General features: G+C 47.4%; 1 protein-coding gene and 1 long non-coding RNA gene across 11 annotated transcripts in view; both read left to right on the forward strand.

The window, feature by feature from the left end:
- Positions 1 to 14,107, forward strand: part of NRG2 (neuregulin 2) — a 151,042-nt gene that overhangs the window by 31,206 nt on the left and 105,729 nt on the right. The window lies entirely within an intron of this gene.
- LOC149915808 (uncharacterized) overlaps positions 1 to 14,107 on the forward strand; it is a 32,796-nt gene that overhangs the window by 3,328 nt on the left and 15,361 nt on the right. Inside the window, exon 3 of one of the 4 annotated variants that reach the window (XR_016471272.1) lies at positions 5,144 to 5,441. The exons of the other annotated variants lie outside the window; for them this stretch is intronic. This is a non-coding gene — a long non-coding RNA (uncharacterized LOC149915808). Of the gene's footprint in view, positions 1 to 5,143; positions 5,442 to 14,107 lie in introns of those variants that run through there. 4 annotated transcript variants of the gene reach the window in all.

Raw genomic sequence — 14,107 nt, forward strand, 5'->3', positions numbered from 1 at the left:
TGCCGTTAATATCCCTCTCTGTACTCTGGTTGCCATTACACACTATCTCTGCCCTGCACATTTGCTCACTAGCGGCTTTAATCCCCTCTCCATCTCTATAAACACTACAACATACTCATTTTTCCCCCATCAATGCAGACATTTGGCAGGATTCCAGAGCCTGCAGGATCAAATGGCAGAGGAGACTGCGGCTGCTTTTCTGGGGAGCAGGGTAGGCCATGGTTATATGATGAAGGGCAATCCAGAAATGAGCGTGGTTGTTTGGTTGTTGTTAGTCCCTGTGCTGCCCAGAATGCCATTCCATGCCAGTGGCTGACTGTGCCAGCCTGAAGGCTCGGTGTGCCTACAGGAACTCTTAGACCAGAAGGTGGTAGAGCCTGGGCATGGGGCACCGGGATACCAGAGGTGTGGGATCTCCATCATTGGAGTTCTCCTAGACTTGAATCAGACAAAGGCGATACGGTCTAGTGTTGGCGATGGTCTGATCTTGTGCTTGAAGAAGGCTCTTTCAAAGAGCCTTCCAACCAACACTTCTGGAGTACTCTATTTCTTTTGCAAAATGCATCTTCTACTGAATCTCCATCTTGTCTCCTCCTGCTTTTGCTTTCTCCCATTGTTCATTCATATTCAAAATAAAATTCCCCCATCTGTTTTCCACCTTGATTTCCTATCGACTTCAGTTGCTTTTTGGACTCTCAAGCCTTAACCGCTGGCTATAACATGTAGCTTTCTGTGTTACTGCAACTTGTGTTGATAGGGCAAGTGGAAACATTTCCAAACTAGGGGAGGGGAGATTTAGTTTGGACATAAGGAAGACATTTTTTACAATAAGGGCGATGAGGCACTGGCAGAGGGTAGTGGATGGTGGATTTCCTGTCTCTTAAGACTTGCAACATGAGGCTGGACAGAGCTCTGAGCACCTCGTGGAGCCGTGGGTGTCCCTGTTCATTGCAGGGGAATTGGACAAGATGACCTTTGGGCGTCCCTTCCTAACGGTTCTATGATTCTGTGATTTTAATTTGAGTAGTGGGCACTGGAGATAAAAGAAAGCCGCTGAAATGATAAGGAATCTGAAATTAAAAGGGCAGTTGTAACAACCTTCTCTACTCCAAAGGACTCTTTTGGTCCCTGAATCACCATGTGTTCAGAGGATCAACATCTTGATATCTTGGCTTTCAAAAGATCAGTGTGCACATGTCTCTGTTTACTGAGCTGTGTACTTCCAAGGATTTCAGTTTCATTTCTCATATCCCAGTCAAGGATTAAGAACATGGTGGTAATTGCTGTTGGTCTGTGTCATTTCAGCAGCTTCATAAAAAGAAGCTAGGTGAAAAAAGATCATATTATTGACTTTTTTTTTCTTTTTTTTCTTTTTTTTCTTTTTTTTTTTTCCTTCTCACTCCTTGGCATGAGAAGCCAAAACAGTCCAGTCTGGAAAGTAGCAATGTGTTTTATAAAAAAAACCAAAAAACCAAAAAACAAAACAAAAAAACAAAAAGCAAAACAAAAACCCAAAGCTAAACAGAACCCCACCAAAGCCAACAGGTTGTGAGGGAAGCTTCATGTTTGAACGCGATTGTGCTTGTCTGTAGTAGGGCACCTGGAAAGTATTTTTTTGTTTTGTTTTCCCTTCTTCCTTCTGGAAAGGTAGATGACATTTTTCTTTCTAGCTTGGGGTGTGTAGCTCTTGGAAGGTTTGGGAGATCTTGCTTTCTGCTGCTAATGCAGTAGTGGTGAGTCGTGGCCATTTCAGCCTAGAGCTGCTGGATGTGGCTCCTAGGACTCTGCACCAAATGCAAGTTTTTCCACATACTGTCAATAATTCATTGGGAACAGGCTGAGCTATTTGAGAAACGATGCTGTGCTCTGCCAGAAGAGGTTGGTTTGGATAATTATAGCAGGTCATCAGAGAACAATGGAACTGGAAAGTACAGATTAAGCCAATGCTATTCCCACTGTATATACGTTGTGCAAGTAACAATGTCATAGAGGCAGAGGTACAAAAGACTTTTCAGAATGTAGGCAACAGAAACTTCAGACAAGATTGCTCAGAGGCCCAGACTGGTCCAAACCAACAAAAGGTTATTTTGGAGCTGGTGGGGTGGGTAGGGACCTCTTTCTTGTCTGCCAGGAGCGAGAGACTGTACCCCTGTTTATTCCTTTAAGCAAACTTGAGTAGTATGAACCTTTACAGACATATTTTCATGTTTTTTTTTTCAGCCACACATCCAGTGCCAGTCCTATCAGTGTGTGATATCTATACAAACTGGTTGTCACTGCACTCTGATCCGTGGTCTGAGCTTATCTGGTTAAATTCCTTGCTGTGGGTTTCCCCACACAATATGTTCTGGGAAATTCACTTTGTGAGGACGTGAGGAGGGGTATGGGGTCTGTGACTCCCTCCGAGGAAGAACCTTAACTTCAGTTCCCTACTGAAGAAGGATGTGGTTGTCATGAAGAGTAAATGGCTCTGAGCACTTTACAGCTTTCCAGTGAGCCTTTTGGTGTCATTACTGCAAGGAACCTTGGCTTTATCTCAAGCTAAAGCATAGCTCAGCCATTAAACTGTATCCCCGCAATGCAGACAGTGGTCTGATGAACATTAGTGTATTCTTTTATTTGAAGAGATGGCACTGGTGCTCAGGTAAAAAACTTGGTTGTGTAGGCTGCTGTCTGCACTTCATCCATACCAGCTCACTCTTAGACAAGGTGCTGCATCTGCCATGATGTAAAACACTTGGATTATGCCTAGACCATGCTTCCAGGCCGGATGTTTGTTTCTGGCTTCTCCCCACATCCTGGATTCAGCAGATGGGAGGATTTCAAATCTGTTGGCCAGGTGCACTTTCTCTCAGTGCAGTTGGCCAGGTCAGCTCAGGATCCTGCTGTGTTGACGTGATCAGTTAGCATGTTCTCACAATGCCCAGATCATTTTCCAGGGCTTCCTGAGCTACTGGTGGCCTCTCCTGGGGCCTGAACTGGAGATCATAACATTCACTTGGCTTCCTTTCCCTAGACTTTACAGGCAATCTGCAGGAGATCTGTGCAGAGAAATGAGTCTCAGTGCATTGGTAGGAATGTAGGTAGAAGGAAGGCCATGTGCACGTTCTCCAGAGCTGGGAGATATGTCAGGGGTCTGTCTGTTGTCCCAGAAGCTGTTGCTCATTGAGATACATCGACTTGTCAGGCAGCACATGAGTACACTGTCTGGAGGACAGTGATAAGCAATATGGCAGGATGCAATGCAGGTAGCTCCAAGAACTCCCAGTGCCGTACAGTAACAGGGGTTTGTGCTCCTCAGAACTGGATAAATTGTTTCTGTGATGTGTTATCTCAGTCTTGGAGTAGGAGGTATTGCTCCTGGTGAAAACAAAGATCTTGCCAGTCTTTCATTCCAAGGCAAACTGTGGTCAGCTCTGCAGGTGGAATGTCTATTGATGTTGGAGTCTGGTATTGTGGGATGAATTGAGCAGGTTCCTTGTTGGCCAGGAACTGGAAACACATGGAAAACTAGTGGTAGCTTTCTAGAGCTAAATTCAACACTAATGAGAGTGTGACAGGAAAAAGGACACAGACTCAGCCCCGTTGACTCCTCAGAAAATTTGATTCTGAGATTCTTAGCTATTTCAATTGGCCTATGAGAGCAAAGTGATATCATGGTAAAGGAATTACTAAGACAGAACTGCCGCCTCATGTAAAGTTATTCAAGTATATCTCATGATATATTTTTATATGTCAGTAATTATCATCCATACCCAGATTGCCCTATTTACATTTTCCTGTGGTGCCATTACTTGTTCATGCAGGAGTGTTTTCCCTGGGGGATGTCATCATATAAAAGTAAAAGACACTGAAATGTGTCATATATAACCCCTGCATTTTTTTTAACTGGCTTGTATGCAATTAGCATAAATACTTTAGCTTCCTATCGGAAGAGATTGAGTGGATTGAAAAGGTTATGAATGTCATTGTCCCAGGGGAACTCACATCAACGCTACAGGCAAGGCTGAGCAAGCAAACTGAGGACAAGCAAGGGAATGTTGTAGTTTTCAGAAGATTGTAAGAAAAACATTGAATTGAATTTAGCTCCGAAGCAAATTGGACACATTCTAGCATATTGGTCAGGGAGCAGTAAAAGACTGCTTACTAGACTGCTTTCTCAATGGTGCTGATGATTCCTTTCTGCTTTCTCAGAGGCTGCTAAGCCCAAACAGTCCTTTTCTGCACAAAGTTGTTTGTCTAACAAGTGTGTGCATGTAGGTGCTGGCCCCTGGAAAGTGTTACTCCAGCTGGGTAAGAATGCAGGCATTAGAAGGTGTGCTCCCGTTGAGCCTAAAACAGGGAAGGAGCAAAAGACACCATAGGGAAAGGAGAACAGGTCTCTGTAAACAAGCATGATTTGTGGAGAGATGCTGTAATTCTGTGGGTTTCCACCGGGAAGGGTAACGGACTCAGTAGAGGCCATATAGGCGCTGAGGGAGTACTGAGGCACTCTCTGAAGTTGAGAACTGTCAGTGTGGGCCATCTCATTTTGTTGCAGTTCTGGGGTGATTGCACTGACCATGCAGTCATCCTAGGAGTGAGCAAACCTCAGCTGTCTCAGCTGGGAGCCCAGTCCAACATCGAAATGGCATTCTCTCTTCCTTAATCACTTATACGTCTCCCTGTACCTGTGGGTCTGCCTCATTGGTCCAGGCACATGTTCTACCTGGTTGCACGGGATTGCAAGGTTACACGAGCAACTGATACTGAAAAATTGCTCTGTAGGGTTGGGCCCAAGTTCCTCCCTTTGTAGCTGTATTGACTTTGGTGTGTTGTGTAGAGGGTGGGCGTGGGAAGAAAGTTACTTCAAAATTTGTCCTAGAAGAAATTGTTAATGAGTGTTGGGGTCAGCGGAGCCTGGTTTGTGACAAGCATTGAAATTGGTCTTTGGGAAGTTTCCCCGTCAGGTAGAGTGTTTTTCAGGGCTGTGTTGGCCAGTAGTGTAGCTTTGCACTTAACAGCTGCAGCAGCTTTAATCTCTCTGCTCTCTCTTGTTCCTCTCTAGGACACTGCCAACCTCCTGTGCCTTTTCCTTTGGCTTTAGGTAACTCCCTTTTAGGGGGAAAGTCTCCACTCACAAGGCCTGTTGTTATTTTTGCAGGGTAATTGAATCCTTTGGGACTTTTTGGAGGCATCATTTTTTTCTCTTCTGGAGTATTCTGGTGACTTGCAACAGGCAGCCACACAAACTCAATGACCAGTGGGTTTAGAGGCTCCCTGGCAACATGGAGGACCTTGGGCCTGGCTGTCTACCACCACAGATGCTCACATTGAAGATCATTCTGCCATGATCCCATTTCTGCCCTTCTTCCGAACAGAGGCTGTAATCAGACAGGAGTGTCAGAAGTTTCTGTGAGGGGAAATACAGAGTAATGCACAGACTACACGGCTTACTTAGTCCTGTTTCTTTGGTTAAAAGGCAGAAATGTTTTTTTCTGTTTTCTAGAAATGCAACGTTCTTCCTTATCTGAAGCAGGTCCAACCATCACAGTTGCTGTTCAGCAATGCAGAGCAGTGCTGCCAATAGAAGGAGAGTCTTGAAACACCCCAGTAAAGCAAAGGAAGTGTGTGTGGCAACTGAGCAGGGGGGATGAGTGCAATTTGAAAAGGCCCAAAACCATGTCCCTGTTGTTGGTGAGGTACAATCTACTTCCTGTTGATCTTCATGGTCTAACAGTGTAGTAACAGTGGCAATCCTGTTACTGCAGAAGTGCTCTGGATCCTGGTGCACGTGCATTTTGTTTCCACTCCGGAACTTGAAGCCTTTGAGGTCTTGCTACTGGATTAGTCAAATGTTTGCTGCAGGGGTTTTCTGCTTCACACACAATTTTCTGTGCAACATGCCTGAGTAAGGATTTACGCTCCTGGCCAATTTCAGTGATAGATAGCATGTGGGCCCCAGCCAGCATCTGTGGATCCTCGCTCACCCATTACTAGAGTTACATCAACTCTTACTTTCCTGCTTCAGAGATCTCTTGTAGAGCCACATGGACTAATCTGAACCACCTTTTTCAGCTGTTCCAAACACTAACATCGACTCTGCTACAAAACAGAAACTTTCCCTGCCCATGAAGGACAGCTGCTTTTCTGGCTCCAGTTTGTGGGGCTGGTGTCAGTGTGCCTGTTAATGGCAAGCTGCAAGTGGCAGAGCTCAATACTTGGAGTGCTGCATCCAAATGTGGGGTTTTCAACACATGAGACCTGTGGGAGTGTGTCCAGAGGAGGGCCACAAAAAAGGACCCAGGGCTGGAACACCTCCCTAGGAGGATAGGCTGAGAGAACTGGGGCTGTGCAGCATGGAGAAGAGAAGGCCCCGGGAGACCTGAGAGAGGCCTTCTGGTATTTAAAGGGGCTGTAAGAAGGAAGGGGACAGACTCCTTAGTAGGGTCTGTTGTGACAGGACAAGGTGGAGTGTTTTCAAATTAAAAGAAGGGAGATTTTGATTGTTTAGAAAAAAAACATATTTTAAAAGGGCAATGAGGCAATAACATAGGGTGCCCAGAATTATGGTGATGCCCCATCTCTGGAGACATCCAAGGTCAGGCTGGATGGGCTCTGAGCACCTGATCAAGCTGTGAGAGTCCCTGTGCACTGCAGGGGAGTTGGCCTAGATGGCTTTTGGGGGGTCCCTTCCAACTCAAACAATCAGTAAAGTCTTTGCCTCCCACAGTAATCTCCTGTACAGGCTGGCAGCCCATGACTTGGACAGGTACACTCTTTCCTGGGTAAAGAACTGGCTGGAGGGCCAGGCCCAGACAGCAGTGGTGAATGGAGCTAAATCCAGCTGGCAACTGTCACAAGTGGTGTTCCCCAGGGATCAGTACTGGGGCCTGTCCTGTCCAGTATCTTTACTGATGACCTGGATGAGGGCATTGAGTGCACCCTCAGGAAGTTTGCAGATGACACCGAGTTGGCAGGAAGCATCATTCTGCCTGGGGGTAGGAAGGGATCTGGACAGGCCGATCGCTGGGCTCAGGCCCAGGTCAACAAGACCAAAGGCCGGGTTCAGAATTTTGGCCATGACAACCCCAGTGGCTGGAAGATGTGTAGAGAAAACAGACCTGGAGGTGTTGGTAGATGCTCAGCTGACCATGAGCCAGCAGTGTGCCCAGGTGGCAAAGGAGGCCAATGGTATCCTGGCTTGTGTCAGAAATAATGCAGCCAGCAGGAGCAGGGAGTGATCATCCCTCTGTACTCAGCTCTGGTGAGGCTGCACCTCAAGTGCTGGGTTCAGTTTTGGGTCCCTCACTACAAGAAAGTCATCGAGGCCCTGGAGCGTGTCCAGAGAAGGGCAACAAAGCTGTTGAGGGGTCTAGAGCACAGGCCTTATGAGGAGAGGCTGAGGGAATGGGGGTTGTTCATCCTGGAGAAGAGGAGGCTCAGGGGTGACCTTACTGCTCTCTACAGCTATCTGAAGGGAGGTTGCGGCGAGGTGGGGGTTGGCAAATTCTTCCGCATAACTAGTGATAGGACGAGAGGGAATGGCCTCAAATTGTGCCAGCGGAGGTTCAGGTTGGATGTTGGGAAATACTTCTTCTCCAAAAGAATGGTCTGGCACTGGAACGGACTGTGCAGGGAGGTGGTGGAGTCTCTGTCTCTGGAGGTGTTCAAGAAGTGTTTAGATGTTGTACTGAGGGACCTGGTTTAGTGGGAAATATTTGTAATAGGTGGATGGTTGGATTGGATGACCTTTGAGGTCATTTCCAACCTTGGAGATTCAGGGTGCTGGCTGAGCTTGGGGTCAGGAACATAGGGATAAGAACAAATATGCACTTGTTCTCCACAATGATGCCAGTAATTGACAGCACCTGATGGTTTGGCACAACACAGCCTTTGCCATGCCACTGGATGGTTTGGAAAACCTCCCCTGATTTTTTTTCTCCCTTTTGTCTCTTTAAGGTTTTAACTAACTTAACAATGAGCCTGTACAAACTACCAGAAATGATAGCAATTGGAATTCCTTCCAGAAATGGGAGGAATGTGTTCAGCGTTGGCTCTCCCGTAATGTATCTGATATACTTTGGGAGTTCTCACCTATAGGAGGTACAGGGAAAAGAAGACACCACTTCCAGTGCATTGGAAGGCAGACAGGCTTTTGGCTGCCTTCCATAAGGCAAGCCTGTTTGGCCTCCTTGGCTTGCTGTTGTGAGCTTGCATCATGCGTTACGTGTTCTGAGTGCCCAGGTCCTGTTTCTCTCTCCTGACATAGCCCTCCAGCTTGCCTGCTCAGTAAGTTCCACAGCTCAGAGAACACTGGGGAGTGTGTGGTAGAGCGGTGGTGAATGGTGGGTCTGGAGAGGTTCCCTGAATTGGACTGATGGGGCTGCTTGGTGGGGCCACCCCTCTGGGGGCCTTGGGAGAGGAAAGCATAAGTGAGAAAAGCAGGGAAGATGCTGGAAGATATTCTGAAATATATTGGCCTGCAGGGAAAAAGAAGACATGAACTGGACAGGAGGAAGCTCATGCTATGTAGTTTGTGATGACACTACACTTTTCTCTGCTTTCTGGACAGTAAATGGAGTGAACTGAAGGGGGCAAGCTTAGAGCTTGGCTTCATGAGATGCAGAGAAAGCAAACTCCTGGGTTGAGAAGTAGTCTTTTAGGTGCAGGGGAAGAAATGTGCATGGTGAATTGTGCTGCAGGGGAAGCCATTATTTTGGGGAGAACTTAAAAGTGGCTTCCCATTTGATTCTCTCCCATTTGATTTTCTCCCTTGGATTTTTTTTTTTTTTTCATACTTACATGTCCAGACCTCAGATAACCTTTCTTTATTTTTGCCAAGCAGCAGGACATAGACTACTTTCATCAAATCTTCCTTTCATACCACAACCTCTTTCCAAATCTCTTCCTGGAAAATCCCAGTTGAATCTAGAAAGTCTTCATGCTCTGTTCCTAGCGACTGCCTTCTGACCTGGACCCTGTCCGGTAGACCTCTGTTCATATCTGCAGAGTGCTACTGACTCTGATAAAGGACTGCCAACACAAATCATTTCAGTGGTATCATTAATGGAGACTTCACTTTGGGAAGGAGGAACCTGTATTAATGCCTTAGCTGCAAGGTCCTGGCTGCTGTGGGCCTGACAGTGTGACCTGAATGATGTGCATTCCTACGATGCTGAGGTGCCTTGTTCCATCAGATGTCAGTGGTTGAAGGCCTCTAAGAAGCTGTGTAGTCACGGTTCTTCCCAGACCTGATCCACAGCTTGAGGTGATGGGACCCAAACAGAGATGCTGAACACAGATTTTTGGGTCTACACTGTAGGGTGCCAGTGTACCAAGTAGAGGTGAGGTTGTAGAGCAACCCTGATTCAGTATTTGTCCAGGGCATCACATAAAGCTTAATGTTACAGTGCCATAAGATGTAAGGGGTTAATCTTGCCAGCTTCACTGCTGGAGCAGCATTGTGTCAGAACTGCTGCTGACCTGAAGAAAAAGGTTTTGCTGGCACTTCTGTCTGTCCTCAGCTAGCGCTGGAAAAGCTTTTCAAGGCATATGTTAAAGAGGGTCTCTAACTCCTTAGGAATTCCTTTTCATAATCCTCTCCTAAAAAAAAAAAAGAGAAAAAGCTGCAAACATGTAATTAATGCTGAGGAACAAAGTTGTTAAAAAACAGAGAGATCTAACTGACGTGTTGAGAATTTGTACTGTCAACCTCTAAAAGCCTGGCATGTAGATTCCAGAGCCCTGCATAGGTCTCCTAGTGGATGAGTGAAGCTACTCATCCTCTGCACACATGTATTGATGCAAAGTGAGCAAGAGGCTGTATTTTTATTGTAAGACTGGTGAAATCCAGTCCTAAGCCCTTGATGTTCTAGGTAATTATCTTCTTACTGCAGCCTGCATGAGATAGAAATAGTGGGAGAAAATTTAGGGAGAACCCGGCAAAGGAAGGAGAGATCTGTGTTTGTAAATGGCCAGTGCACTCTCAATGCGATGGAGAGATGAATGGTTGCCTAGTGTCTATGCAGACCTGGATCATGTTCAGCAACATACTTTGAGAGCATTAAGTGTATCTTGGCAACTTGCTTTATTTAGCTGCAGCATGCAAACCTGAGACAGCTTCTGCTTTTCACTCCTCATATGTCAGCATGACTTTCAAGTGACAGATTTCCTCCAGCACTGAAACGTCAGCATGCCTCGAGCAGCAGCCCAGAGCTCAGATGGAGCTAGAGGTCCTAATTTTCCCTATATGTATTTCTCTGATGGCAGAGATGTGTTTTTTACCCTGATGAACACATGCTATTGAAAAAGAGGCTGAGCTTTGGGAAATCCCCGCCTTACACTAGTAGTTTCTGCACCTTTATTTTTTTAATCTACTGTGCCAAGGCTTCTGTTTTCCAGTGTCTCTTGCTGGTGCTGCTTGCAGATACAAGTCATCAGCTTTGCTCCTACAGAGATGCACATTCTGTGACTGGGGACCTGACAAACAAAGACAAAGAGACCCTTAGTCTCATTACTTTGGTTGGAGGGAGGAGGGAGCCAGCCTTTGGATGCCTTCGCTCCCCAGAGCAGGAGATGCGCCTGGTCCAGCAGCAGTGCATCACTTGTGTGGCCCCAACGGCGTGCATGGGAGCAGCAAGGAGCACGCGCTCTGGGGAAGGCTGGATGGGTCATGCTCTTCTAGGCACAAGCTCTTGCTTGCTTCAAGGCATGGGAATGTTTCTGTGTGTGGAAATGGCCCTTCTTTGATTTCCCAGCCCTCCCCTGCTGCCTATCCCAGCAGCTGCCAGCTCCCCCCGCCTGCTCTGCTGGAGGAGGCAGCCTGGGCAGCTTGGCACTGAGCTGGGGTTAGCAGTCGCCTTGCCAAGCGCTTTGCTTTTGTCTGCATGGCTTGGGGAGGTAGTGTGATTTGTGCTGTCGGTCACTGACAGGTCTCAGCTGACAGCTCCCTCCTCCTTCTACAAAAATTACTTGCAGAGCAGCTAGTTGAGACATGACAAAATTTTGAAAGAGGGAATTTCGTTTCCCATACGGTTTCATGAGAAAGGTCACTGTTCCACCCCCAGTGCCACTCTGAGTAAACTCAGTGCACGCAGCTGCGCCGCACAGGCTGAGATGGCTGACGCGCGCCAGGGAGCGGGCCGGCCTGGCACCAGCACTGGGGAGCCCGGGACGGGTGCCGGGGCTGCGTGGGGTGGGCCTGGCGCAGAGCAGGATGCTGCAGCACGGCAGCTCTGTGTCTCTGGAAAGGGTCTGGGCTTCCTGCTGAAGTGTATGGGAGGATCATGGTGCCCTGCTGCGTGCAGAGAAGGTCTCCAGCTTTGCTGTAGCTAGGTGTCCGCAAGCTAAGGGCGCTGGTGCTCCTCTCGCTTGGCTGATTTGGCATCGCTCCTCTATTTCTGTTGAAACTTGTGCATATTGAATAGAAAAAAGAGAAGCAGGCTCATTGCTGATTCCCTGCACGTGTGACATCCATCAGTGTAAAACAAAAAGTGCCCTCAGTTTCTACTTCCAAGCAATCCCATTTGTGGTACAATTCTCAGGCCAGTCCAAGCTGCTGCGTCCCACTGTGACTCAGAGGAGCACACCTTTGCCTTGTGCATAGCTGAACTGACTCCCTGGAGTTGATTTGACATCAGTAGCTGTTACTCAGAATGACTCAGTCTGGCATGGAGCGAGTGACGGCTGCAGCACTGGACTCAGCAGCCACATGGGAAGATTTCCATTTGCTAGCAGAAGTGGTTCCAGCGGCATGTATGCACGACATCTCCCTAGATGCAAGAAGGGCATCCATCCGAGGCAGCAGGGAGGCTTTGAGTTGAGGTGTCCTCTAACATGGACACTATTGCACCAGAGAGCTCAGGGTTATGGCAGTGAAGTCCGATAGCCTTGTATCTGGAGACCTATTTCCTTTGCTACCCCGTTTGGGAGAGGAGGGAATTTTTGTAGCCAGCTGCCACATCACTGGGAGCATCTCACAGCCGCAGTGCTCAGCACTGGGTTTGGACTCATGCATGCTGCTTTTTCTGGTGGCAGCACCAAGAGCAAACACATTAAATCCAAAATGCTTGCCTGCCAAGCCCCATCCTCCAGTACTTTGCTATAAGCCTGTCTTCTCTGTGATGGTGTTGTTTTGGGTCTGTGGTGCTTTTGTGTTGATTCTGCTCTGAAGCATTTAGATTCTGTTTGGCTGGAGCATGAAGAACATTACAGCATCTGATTACTAACTTTGTTAAACGGTAGTTCTCAGGTGCTTTTTTGCTCATCCACACTGACCTCCTCTTGTTTTCAGTTACTTAGTTGCTTTAAAAAGCAGCAGAAAATTCTCCGTGTTCTCCCAGTGGCACATTTTCTAGGTAAGGCATGCCCAGAGGACTGTTAACTTTCTGTCAGTGAAAGAAAAGGGACTTGCTCCAGTAGGAACCAGAAGACGTCCTCTGGAAAGTCCCATTGATTCACAAGGAGCTCCTCTGAGCATTATGGTGTGCTTGTGTGCACACGTGGTGTTTGCATGGTTCCCTCTGTTGTTGAGGAATGGGAACTGAGATGCCCATCAAGTTTGATACTTGGATCATCAGTCACATTCCAAAGCTGGGTACTGAGGTGCCTTGCGTGCTTTGATCAGTGGAGTGCAGCTGTGTCCTGGTGGCTGATACCAGCCCAGATCACCCAAGGTGGTTTCTGCCTGATGGTGTGTGCAGCAGCTCACCTTCTCTTCTGAGGAATATCATGTGGGGACAGGATGGAGAGTGTAAAATGCGAGCAGAGAGGAGTCTAGCTCCTCCCACAAGGCTGGAGCTAAGGGATGTGGTGCTCAGGTCTTCAGTGCCTGTAGAGAGGCTGTGGTGAATCAGAGAGCTCTACCCAGGCTGTGTCAGTGTCAGGATTAGAAGTGATTTTCATGCGAAGAAGAAGATGACTCAGGTATATTTGAATGCTCAGTTAAAATTGTTTTGTTTTTCTTCCTTATTGAGTGCTGGTGTTAAAATGTAGCAGGACTTTAATGCTGTAACCCATTTGAGTGCTGTAAAAGCACACAACCATACTTAATTGTGGTCCTTCCTGGAAAATCCTCTCTGGGTACATGCTCTTAGGATCCATGGGTTGTTTGTCTGAAACCAGAAGGAAGAAAAGGCTTTGTAAAGCTTGTGAGCCAGAGCAGTGAGCTGTTGTCTGGGTTGAAGAAGCAGACAGCATGGAGAGGTTGCTGAGCTGCTCTGCGAGCTGTGCTGGCTGAGCATGACACTTGAAGGAGTGGTGCTCAGTGGAGATGAACAAGGCCTGGTGACACAGGCTGTGTCCTTGCCACATGTGGGAAGTAAGCACATGTGCCCACAGTAACCCGGTGCACAGGCGGAGGCCCACTGGCCACTGCCAGCCAAACAGCAGCAGGATGGGAGGTGGCTGGGCAGAGCTGTGGTCTTGTCACTCAAGTGTAACGTTCCAGGGATTGTGTGGGCATCTCCAGCTCCCACTGGGCATGTCTAGGCAGATGGAGAAGTTCAACCAAAGACAAATGAAATTCCACAAGAATGTATAAATTGCAGCATGATCCTCATAAAACAAGCTCAGGAGCACTTGGCAGAGATGCCACGAACCCTGCTGTTGCATGACTGTTTGTGCTAACCTTTGGATTGGGAGTCTTGTGGAAGATATTGTCTTGGAGGAGTGAGTGATCTTCAACATGCCATATCTGCTCCACTGAGCCTTGCACTTAGAGCCAGAGAAGCCCTTAGGTTATCGTGGAATCAATGAATGTCTTTGGTTGGAAAGGACTGTACGAACCATTGAGCTCCAGTCTCCTGTTGTGGGTTGGTTGCCCCCCCACCAAATCAGGTTGCCCAAGGCCCCATCCATGACCTTGGGCACCTTTACTGATGGGACATCCAGAAGTTCTCTGAGCAATTTGTGCCATTTTATCACCATCCTCTGAGCAAATAATGTCTTCCAAATATAACCAAAATCTCCCCTCTTTTAAATGTAGTTTAAAGCCATTCCTCCTTGTCCTATCACTATCAGACTATGGAAAAAGTTTCACTCCTGCTATGAGCTCCCCGCTAGTACTGAAAGGCCACAATAGGGTCTTCTGAGAGCCTTCTCTTCTCCAGGCTGATCAAGCTCAACT

The sequence above is a fragment of the Phasianus colchicus genome, chromosome 15 (genome assembly GCF_987193195.1).
Source record: "Phasianus colchicus chromosome 15, bPhaCol1.hap1.1, whole genome shotgun sequence".
In the NCBI taxonomy this organism is placed as follows: Eukaryota; Metazoa; Chordata; class Aves; order Galliformes; family Phasianidae; genus Phasianus; species Phasianus colchicus.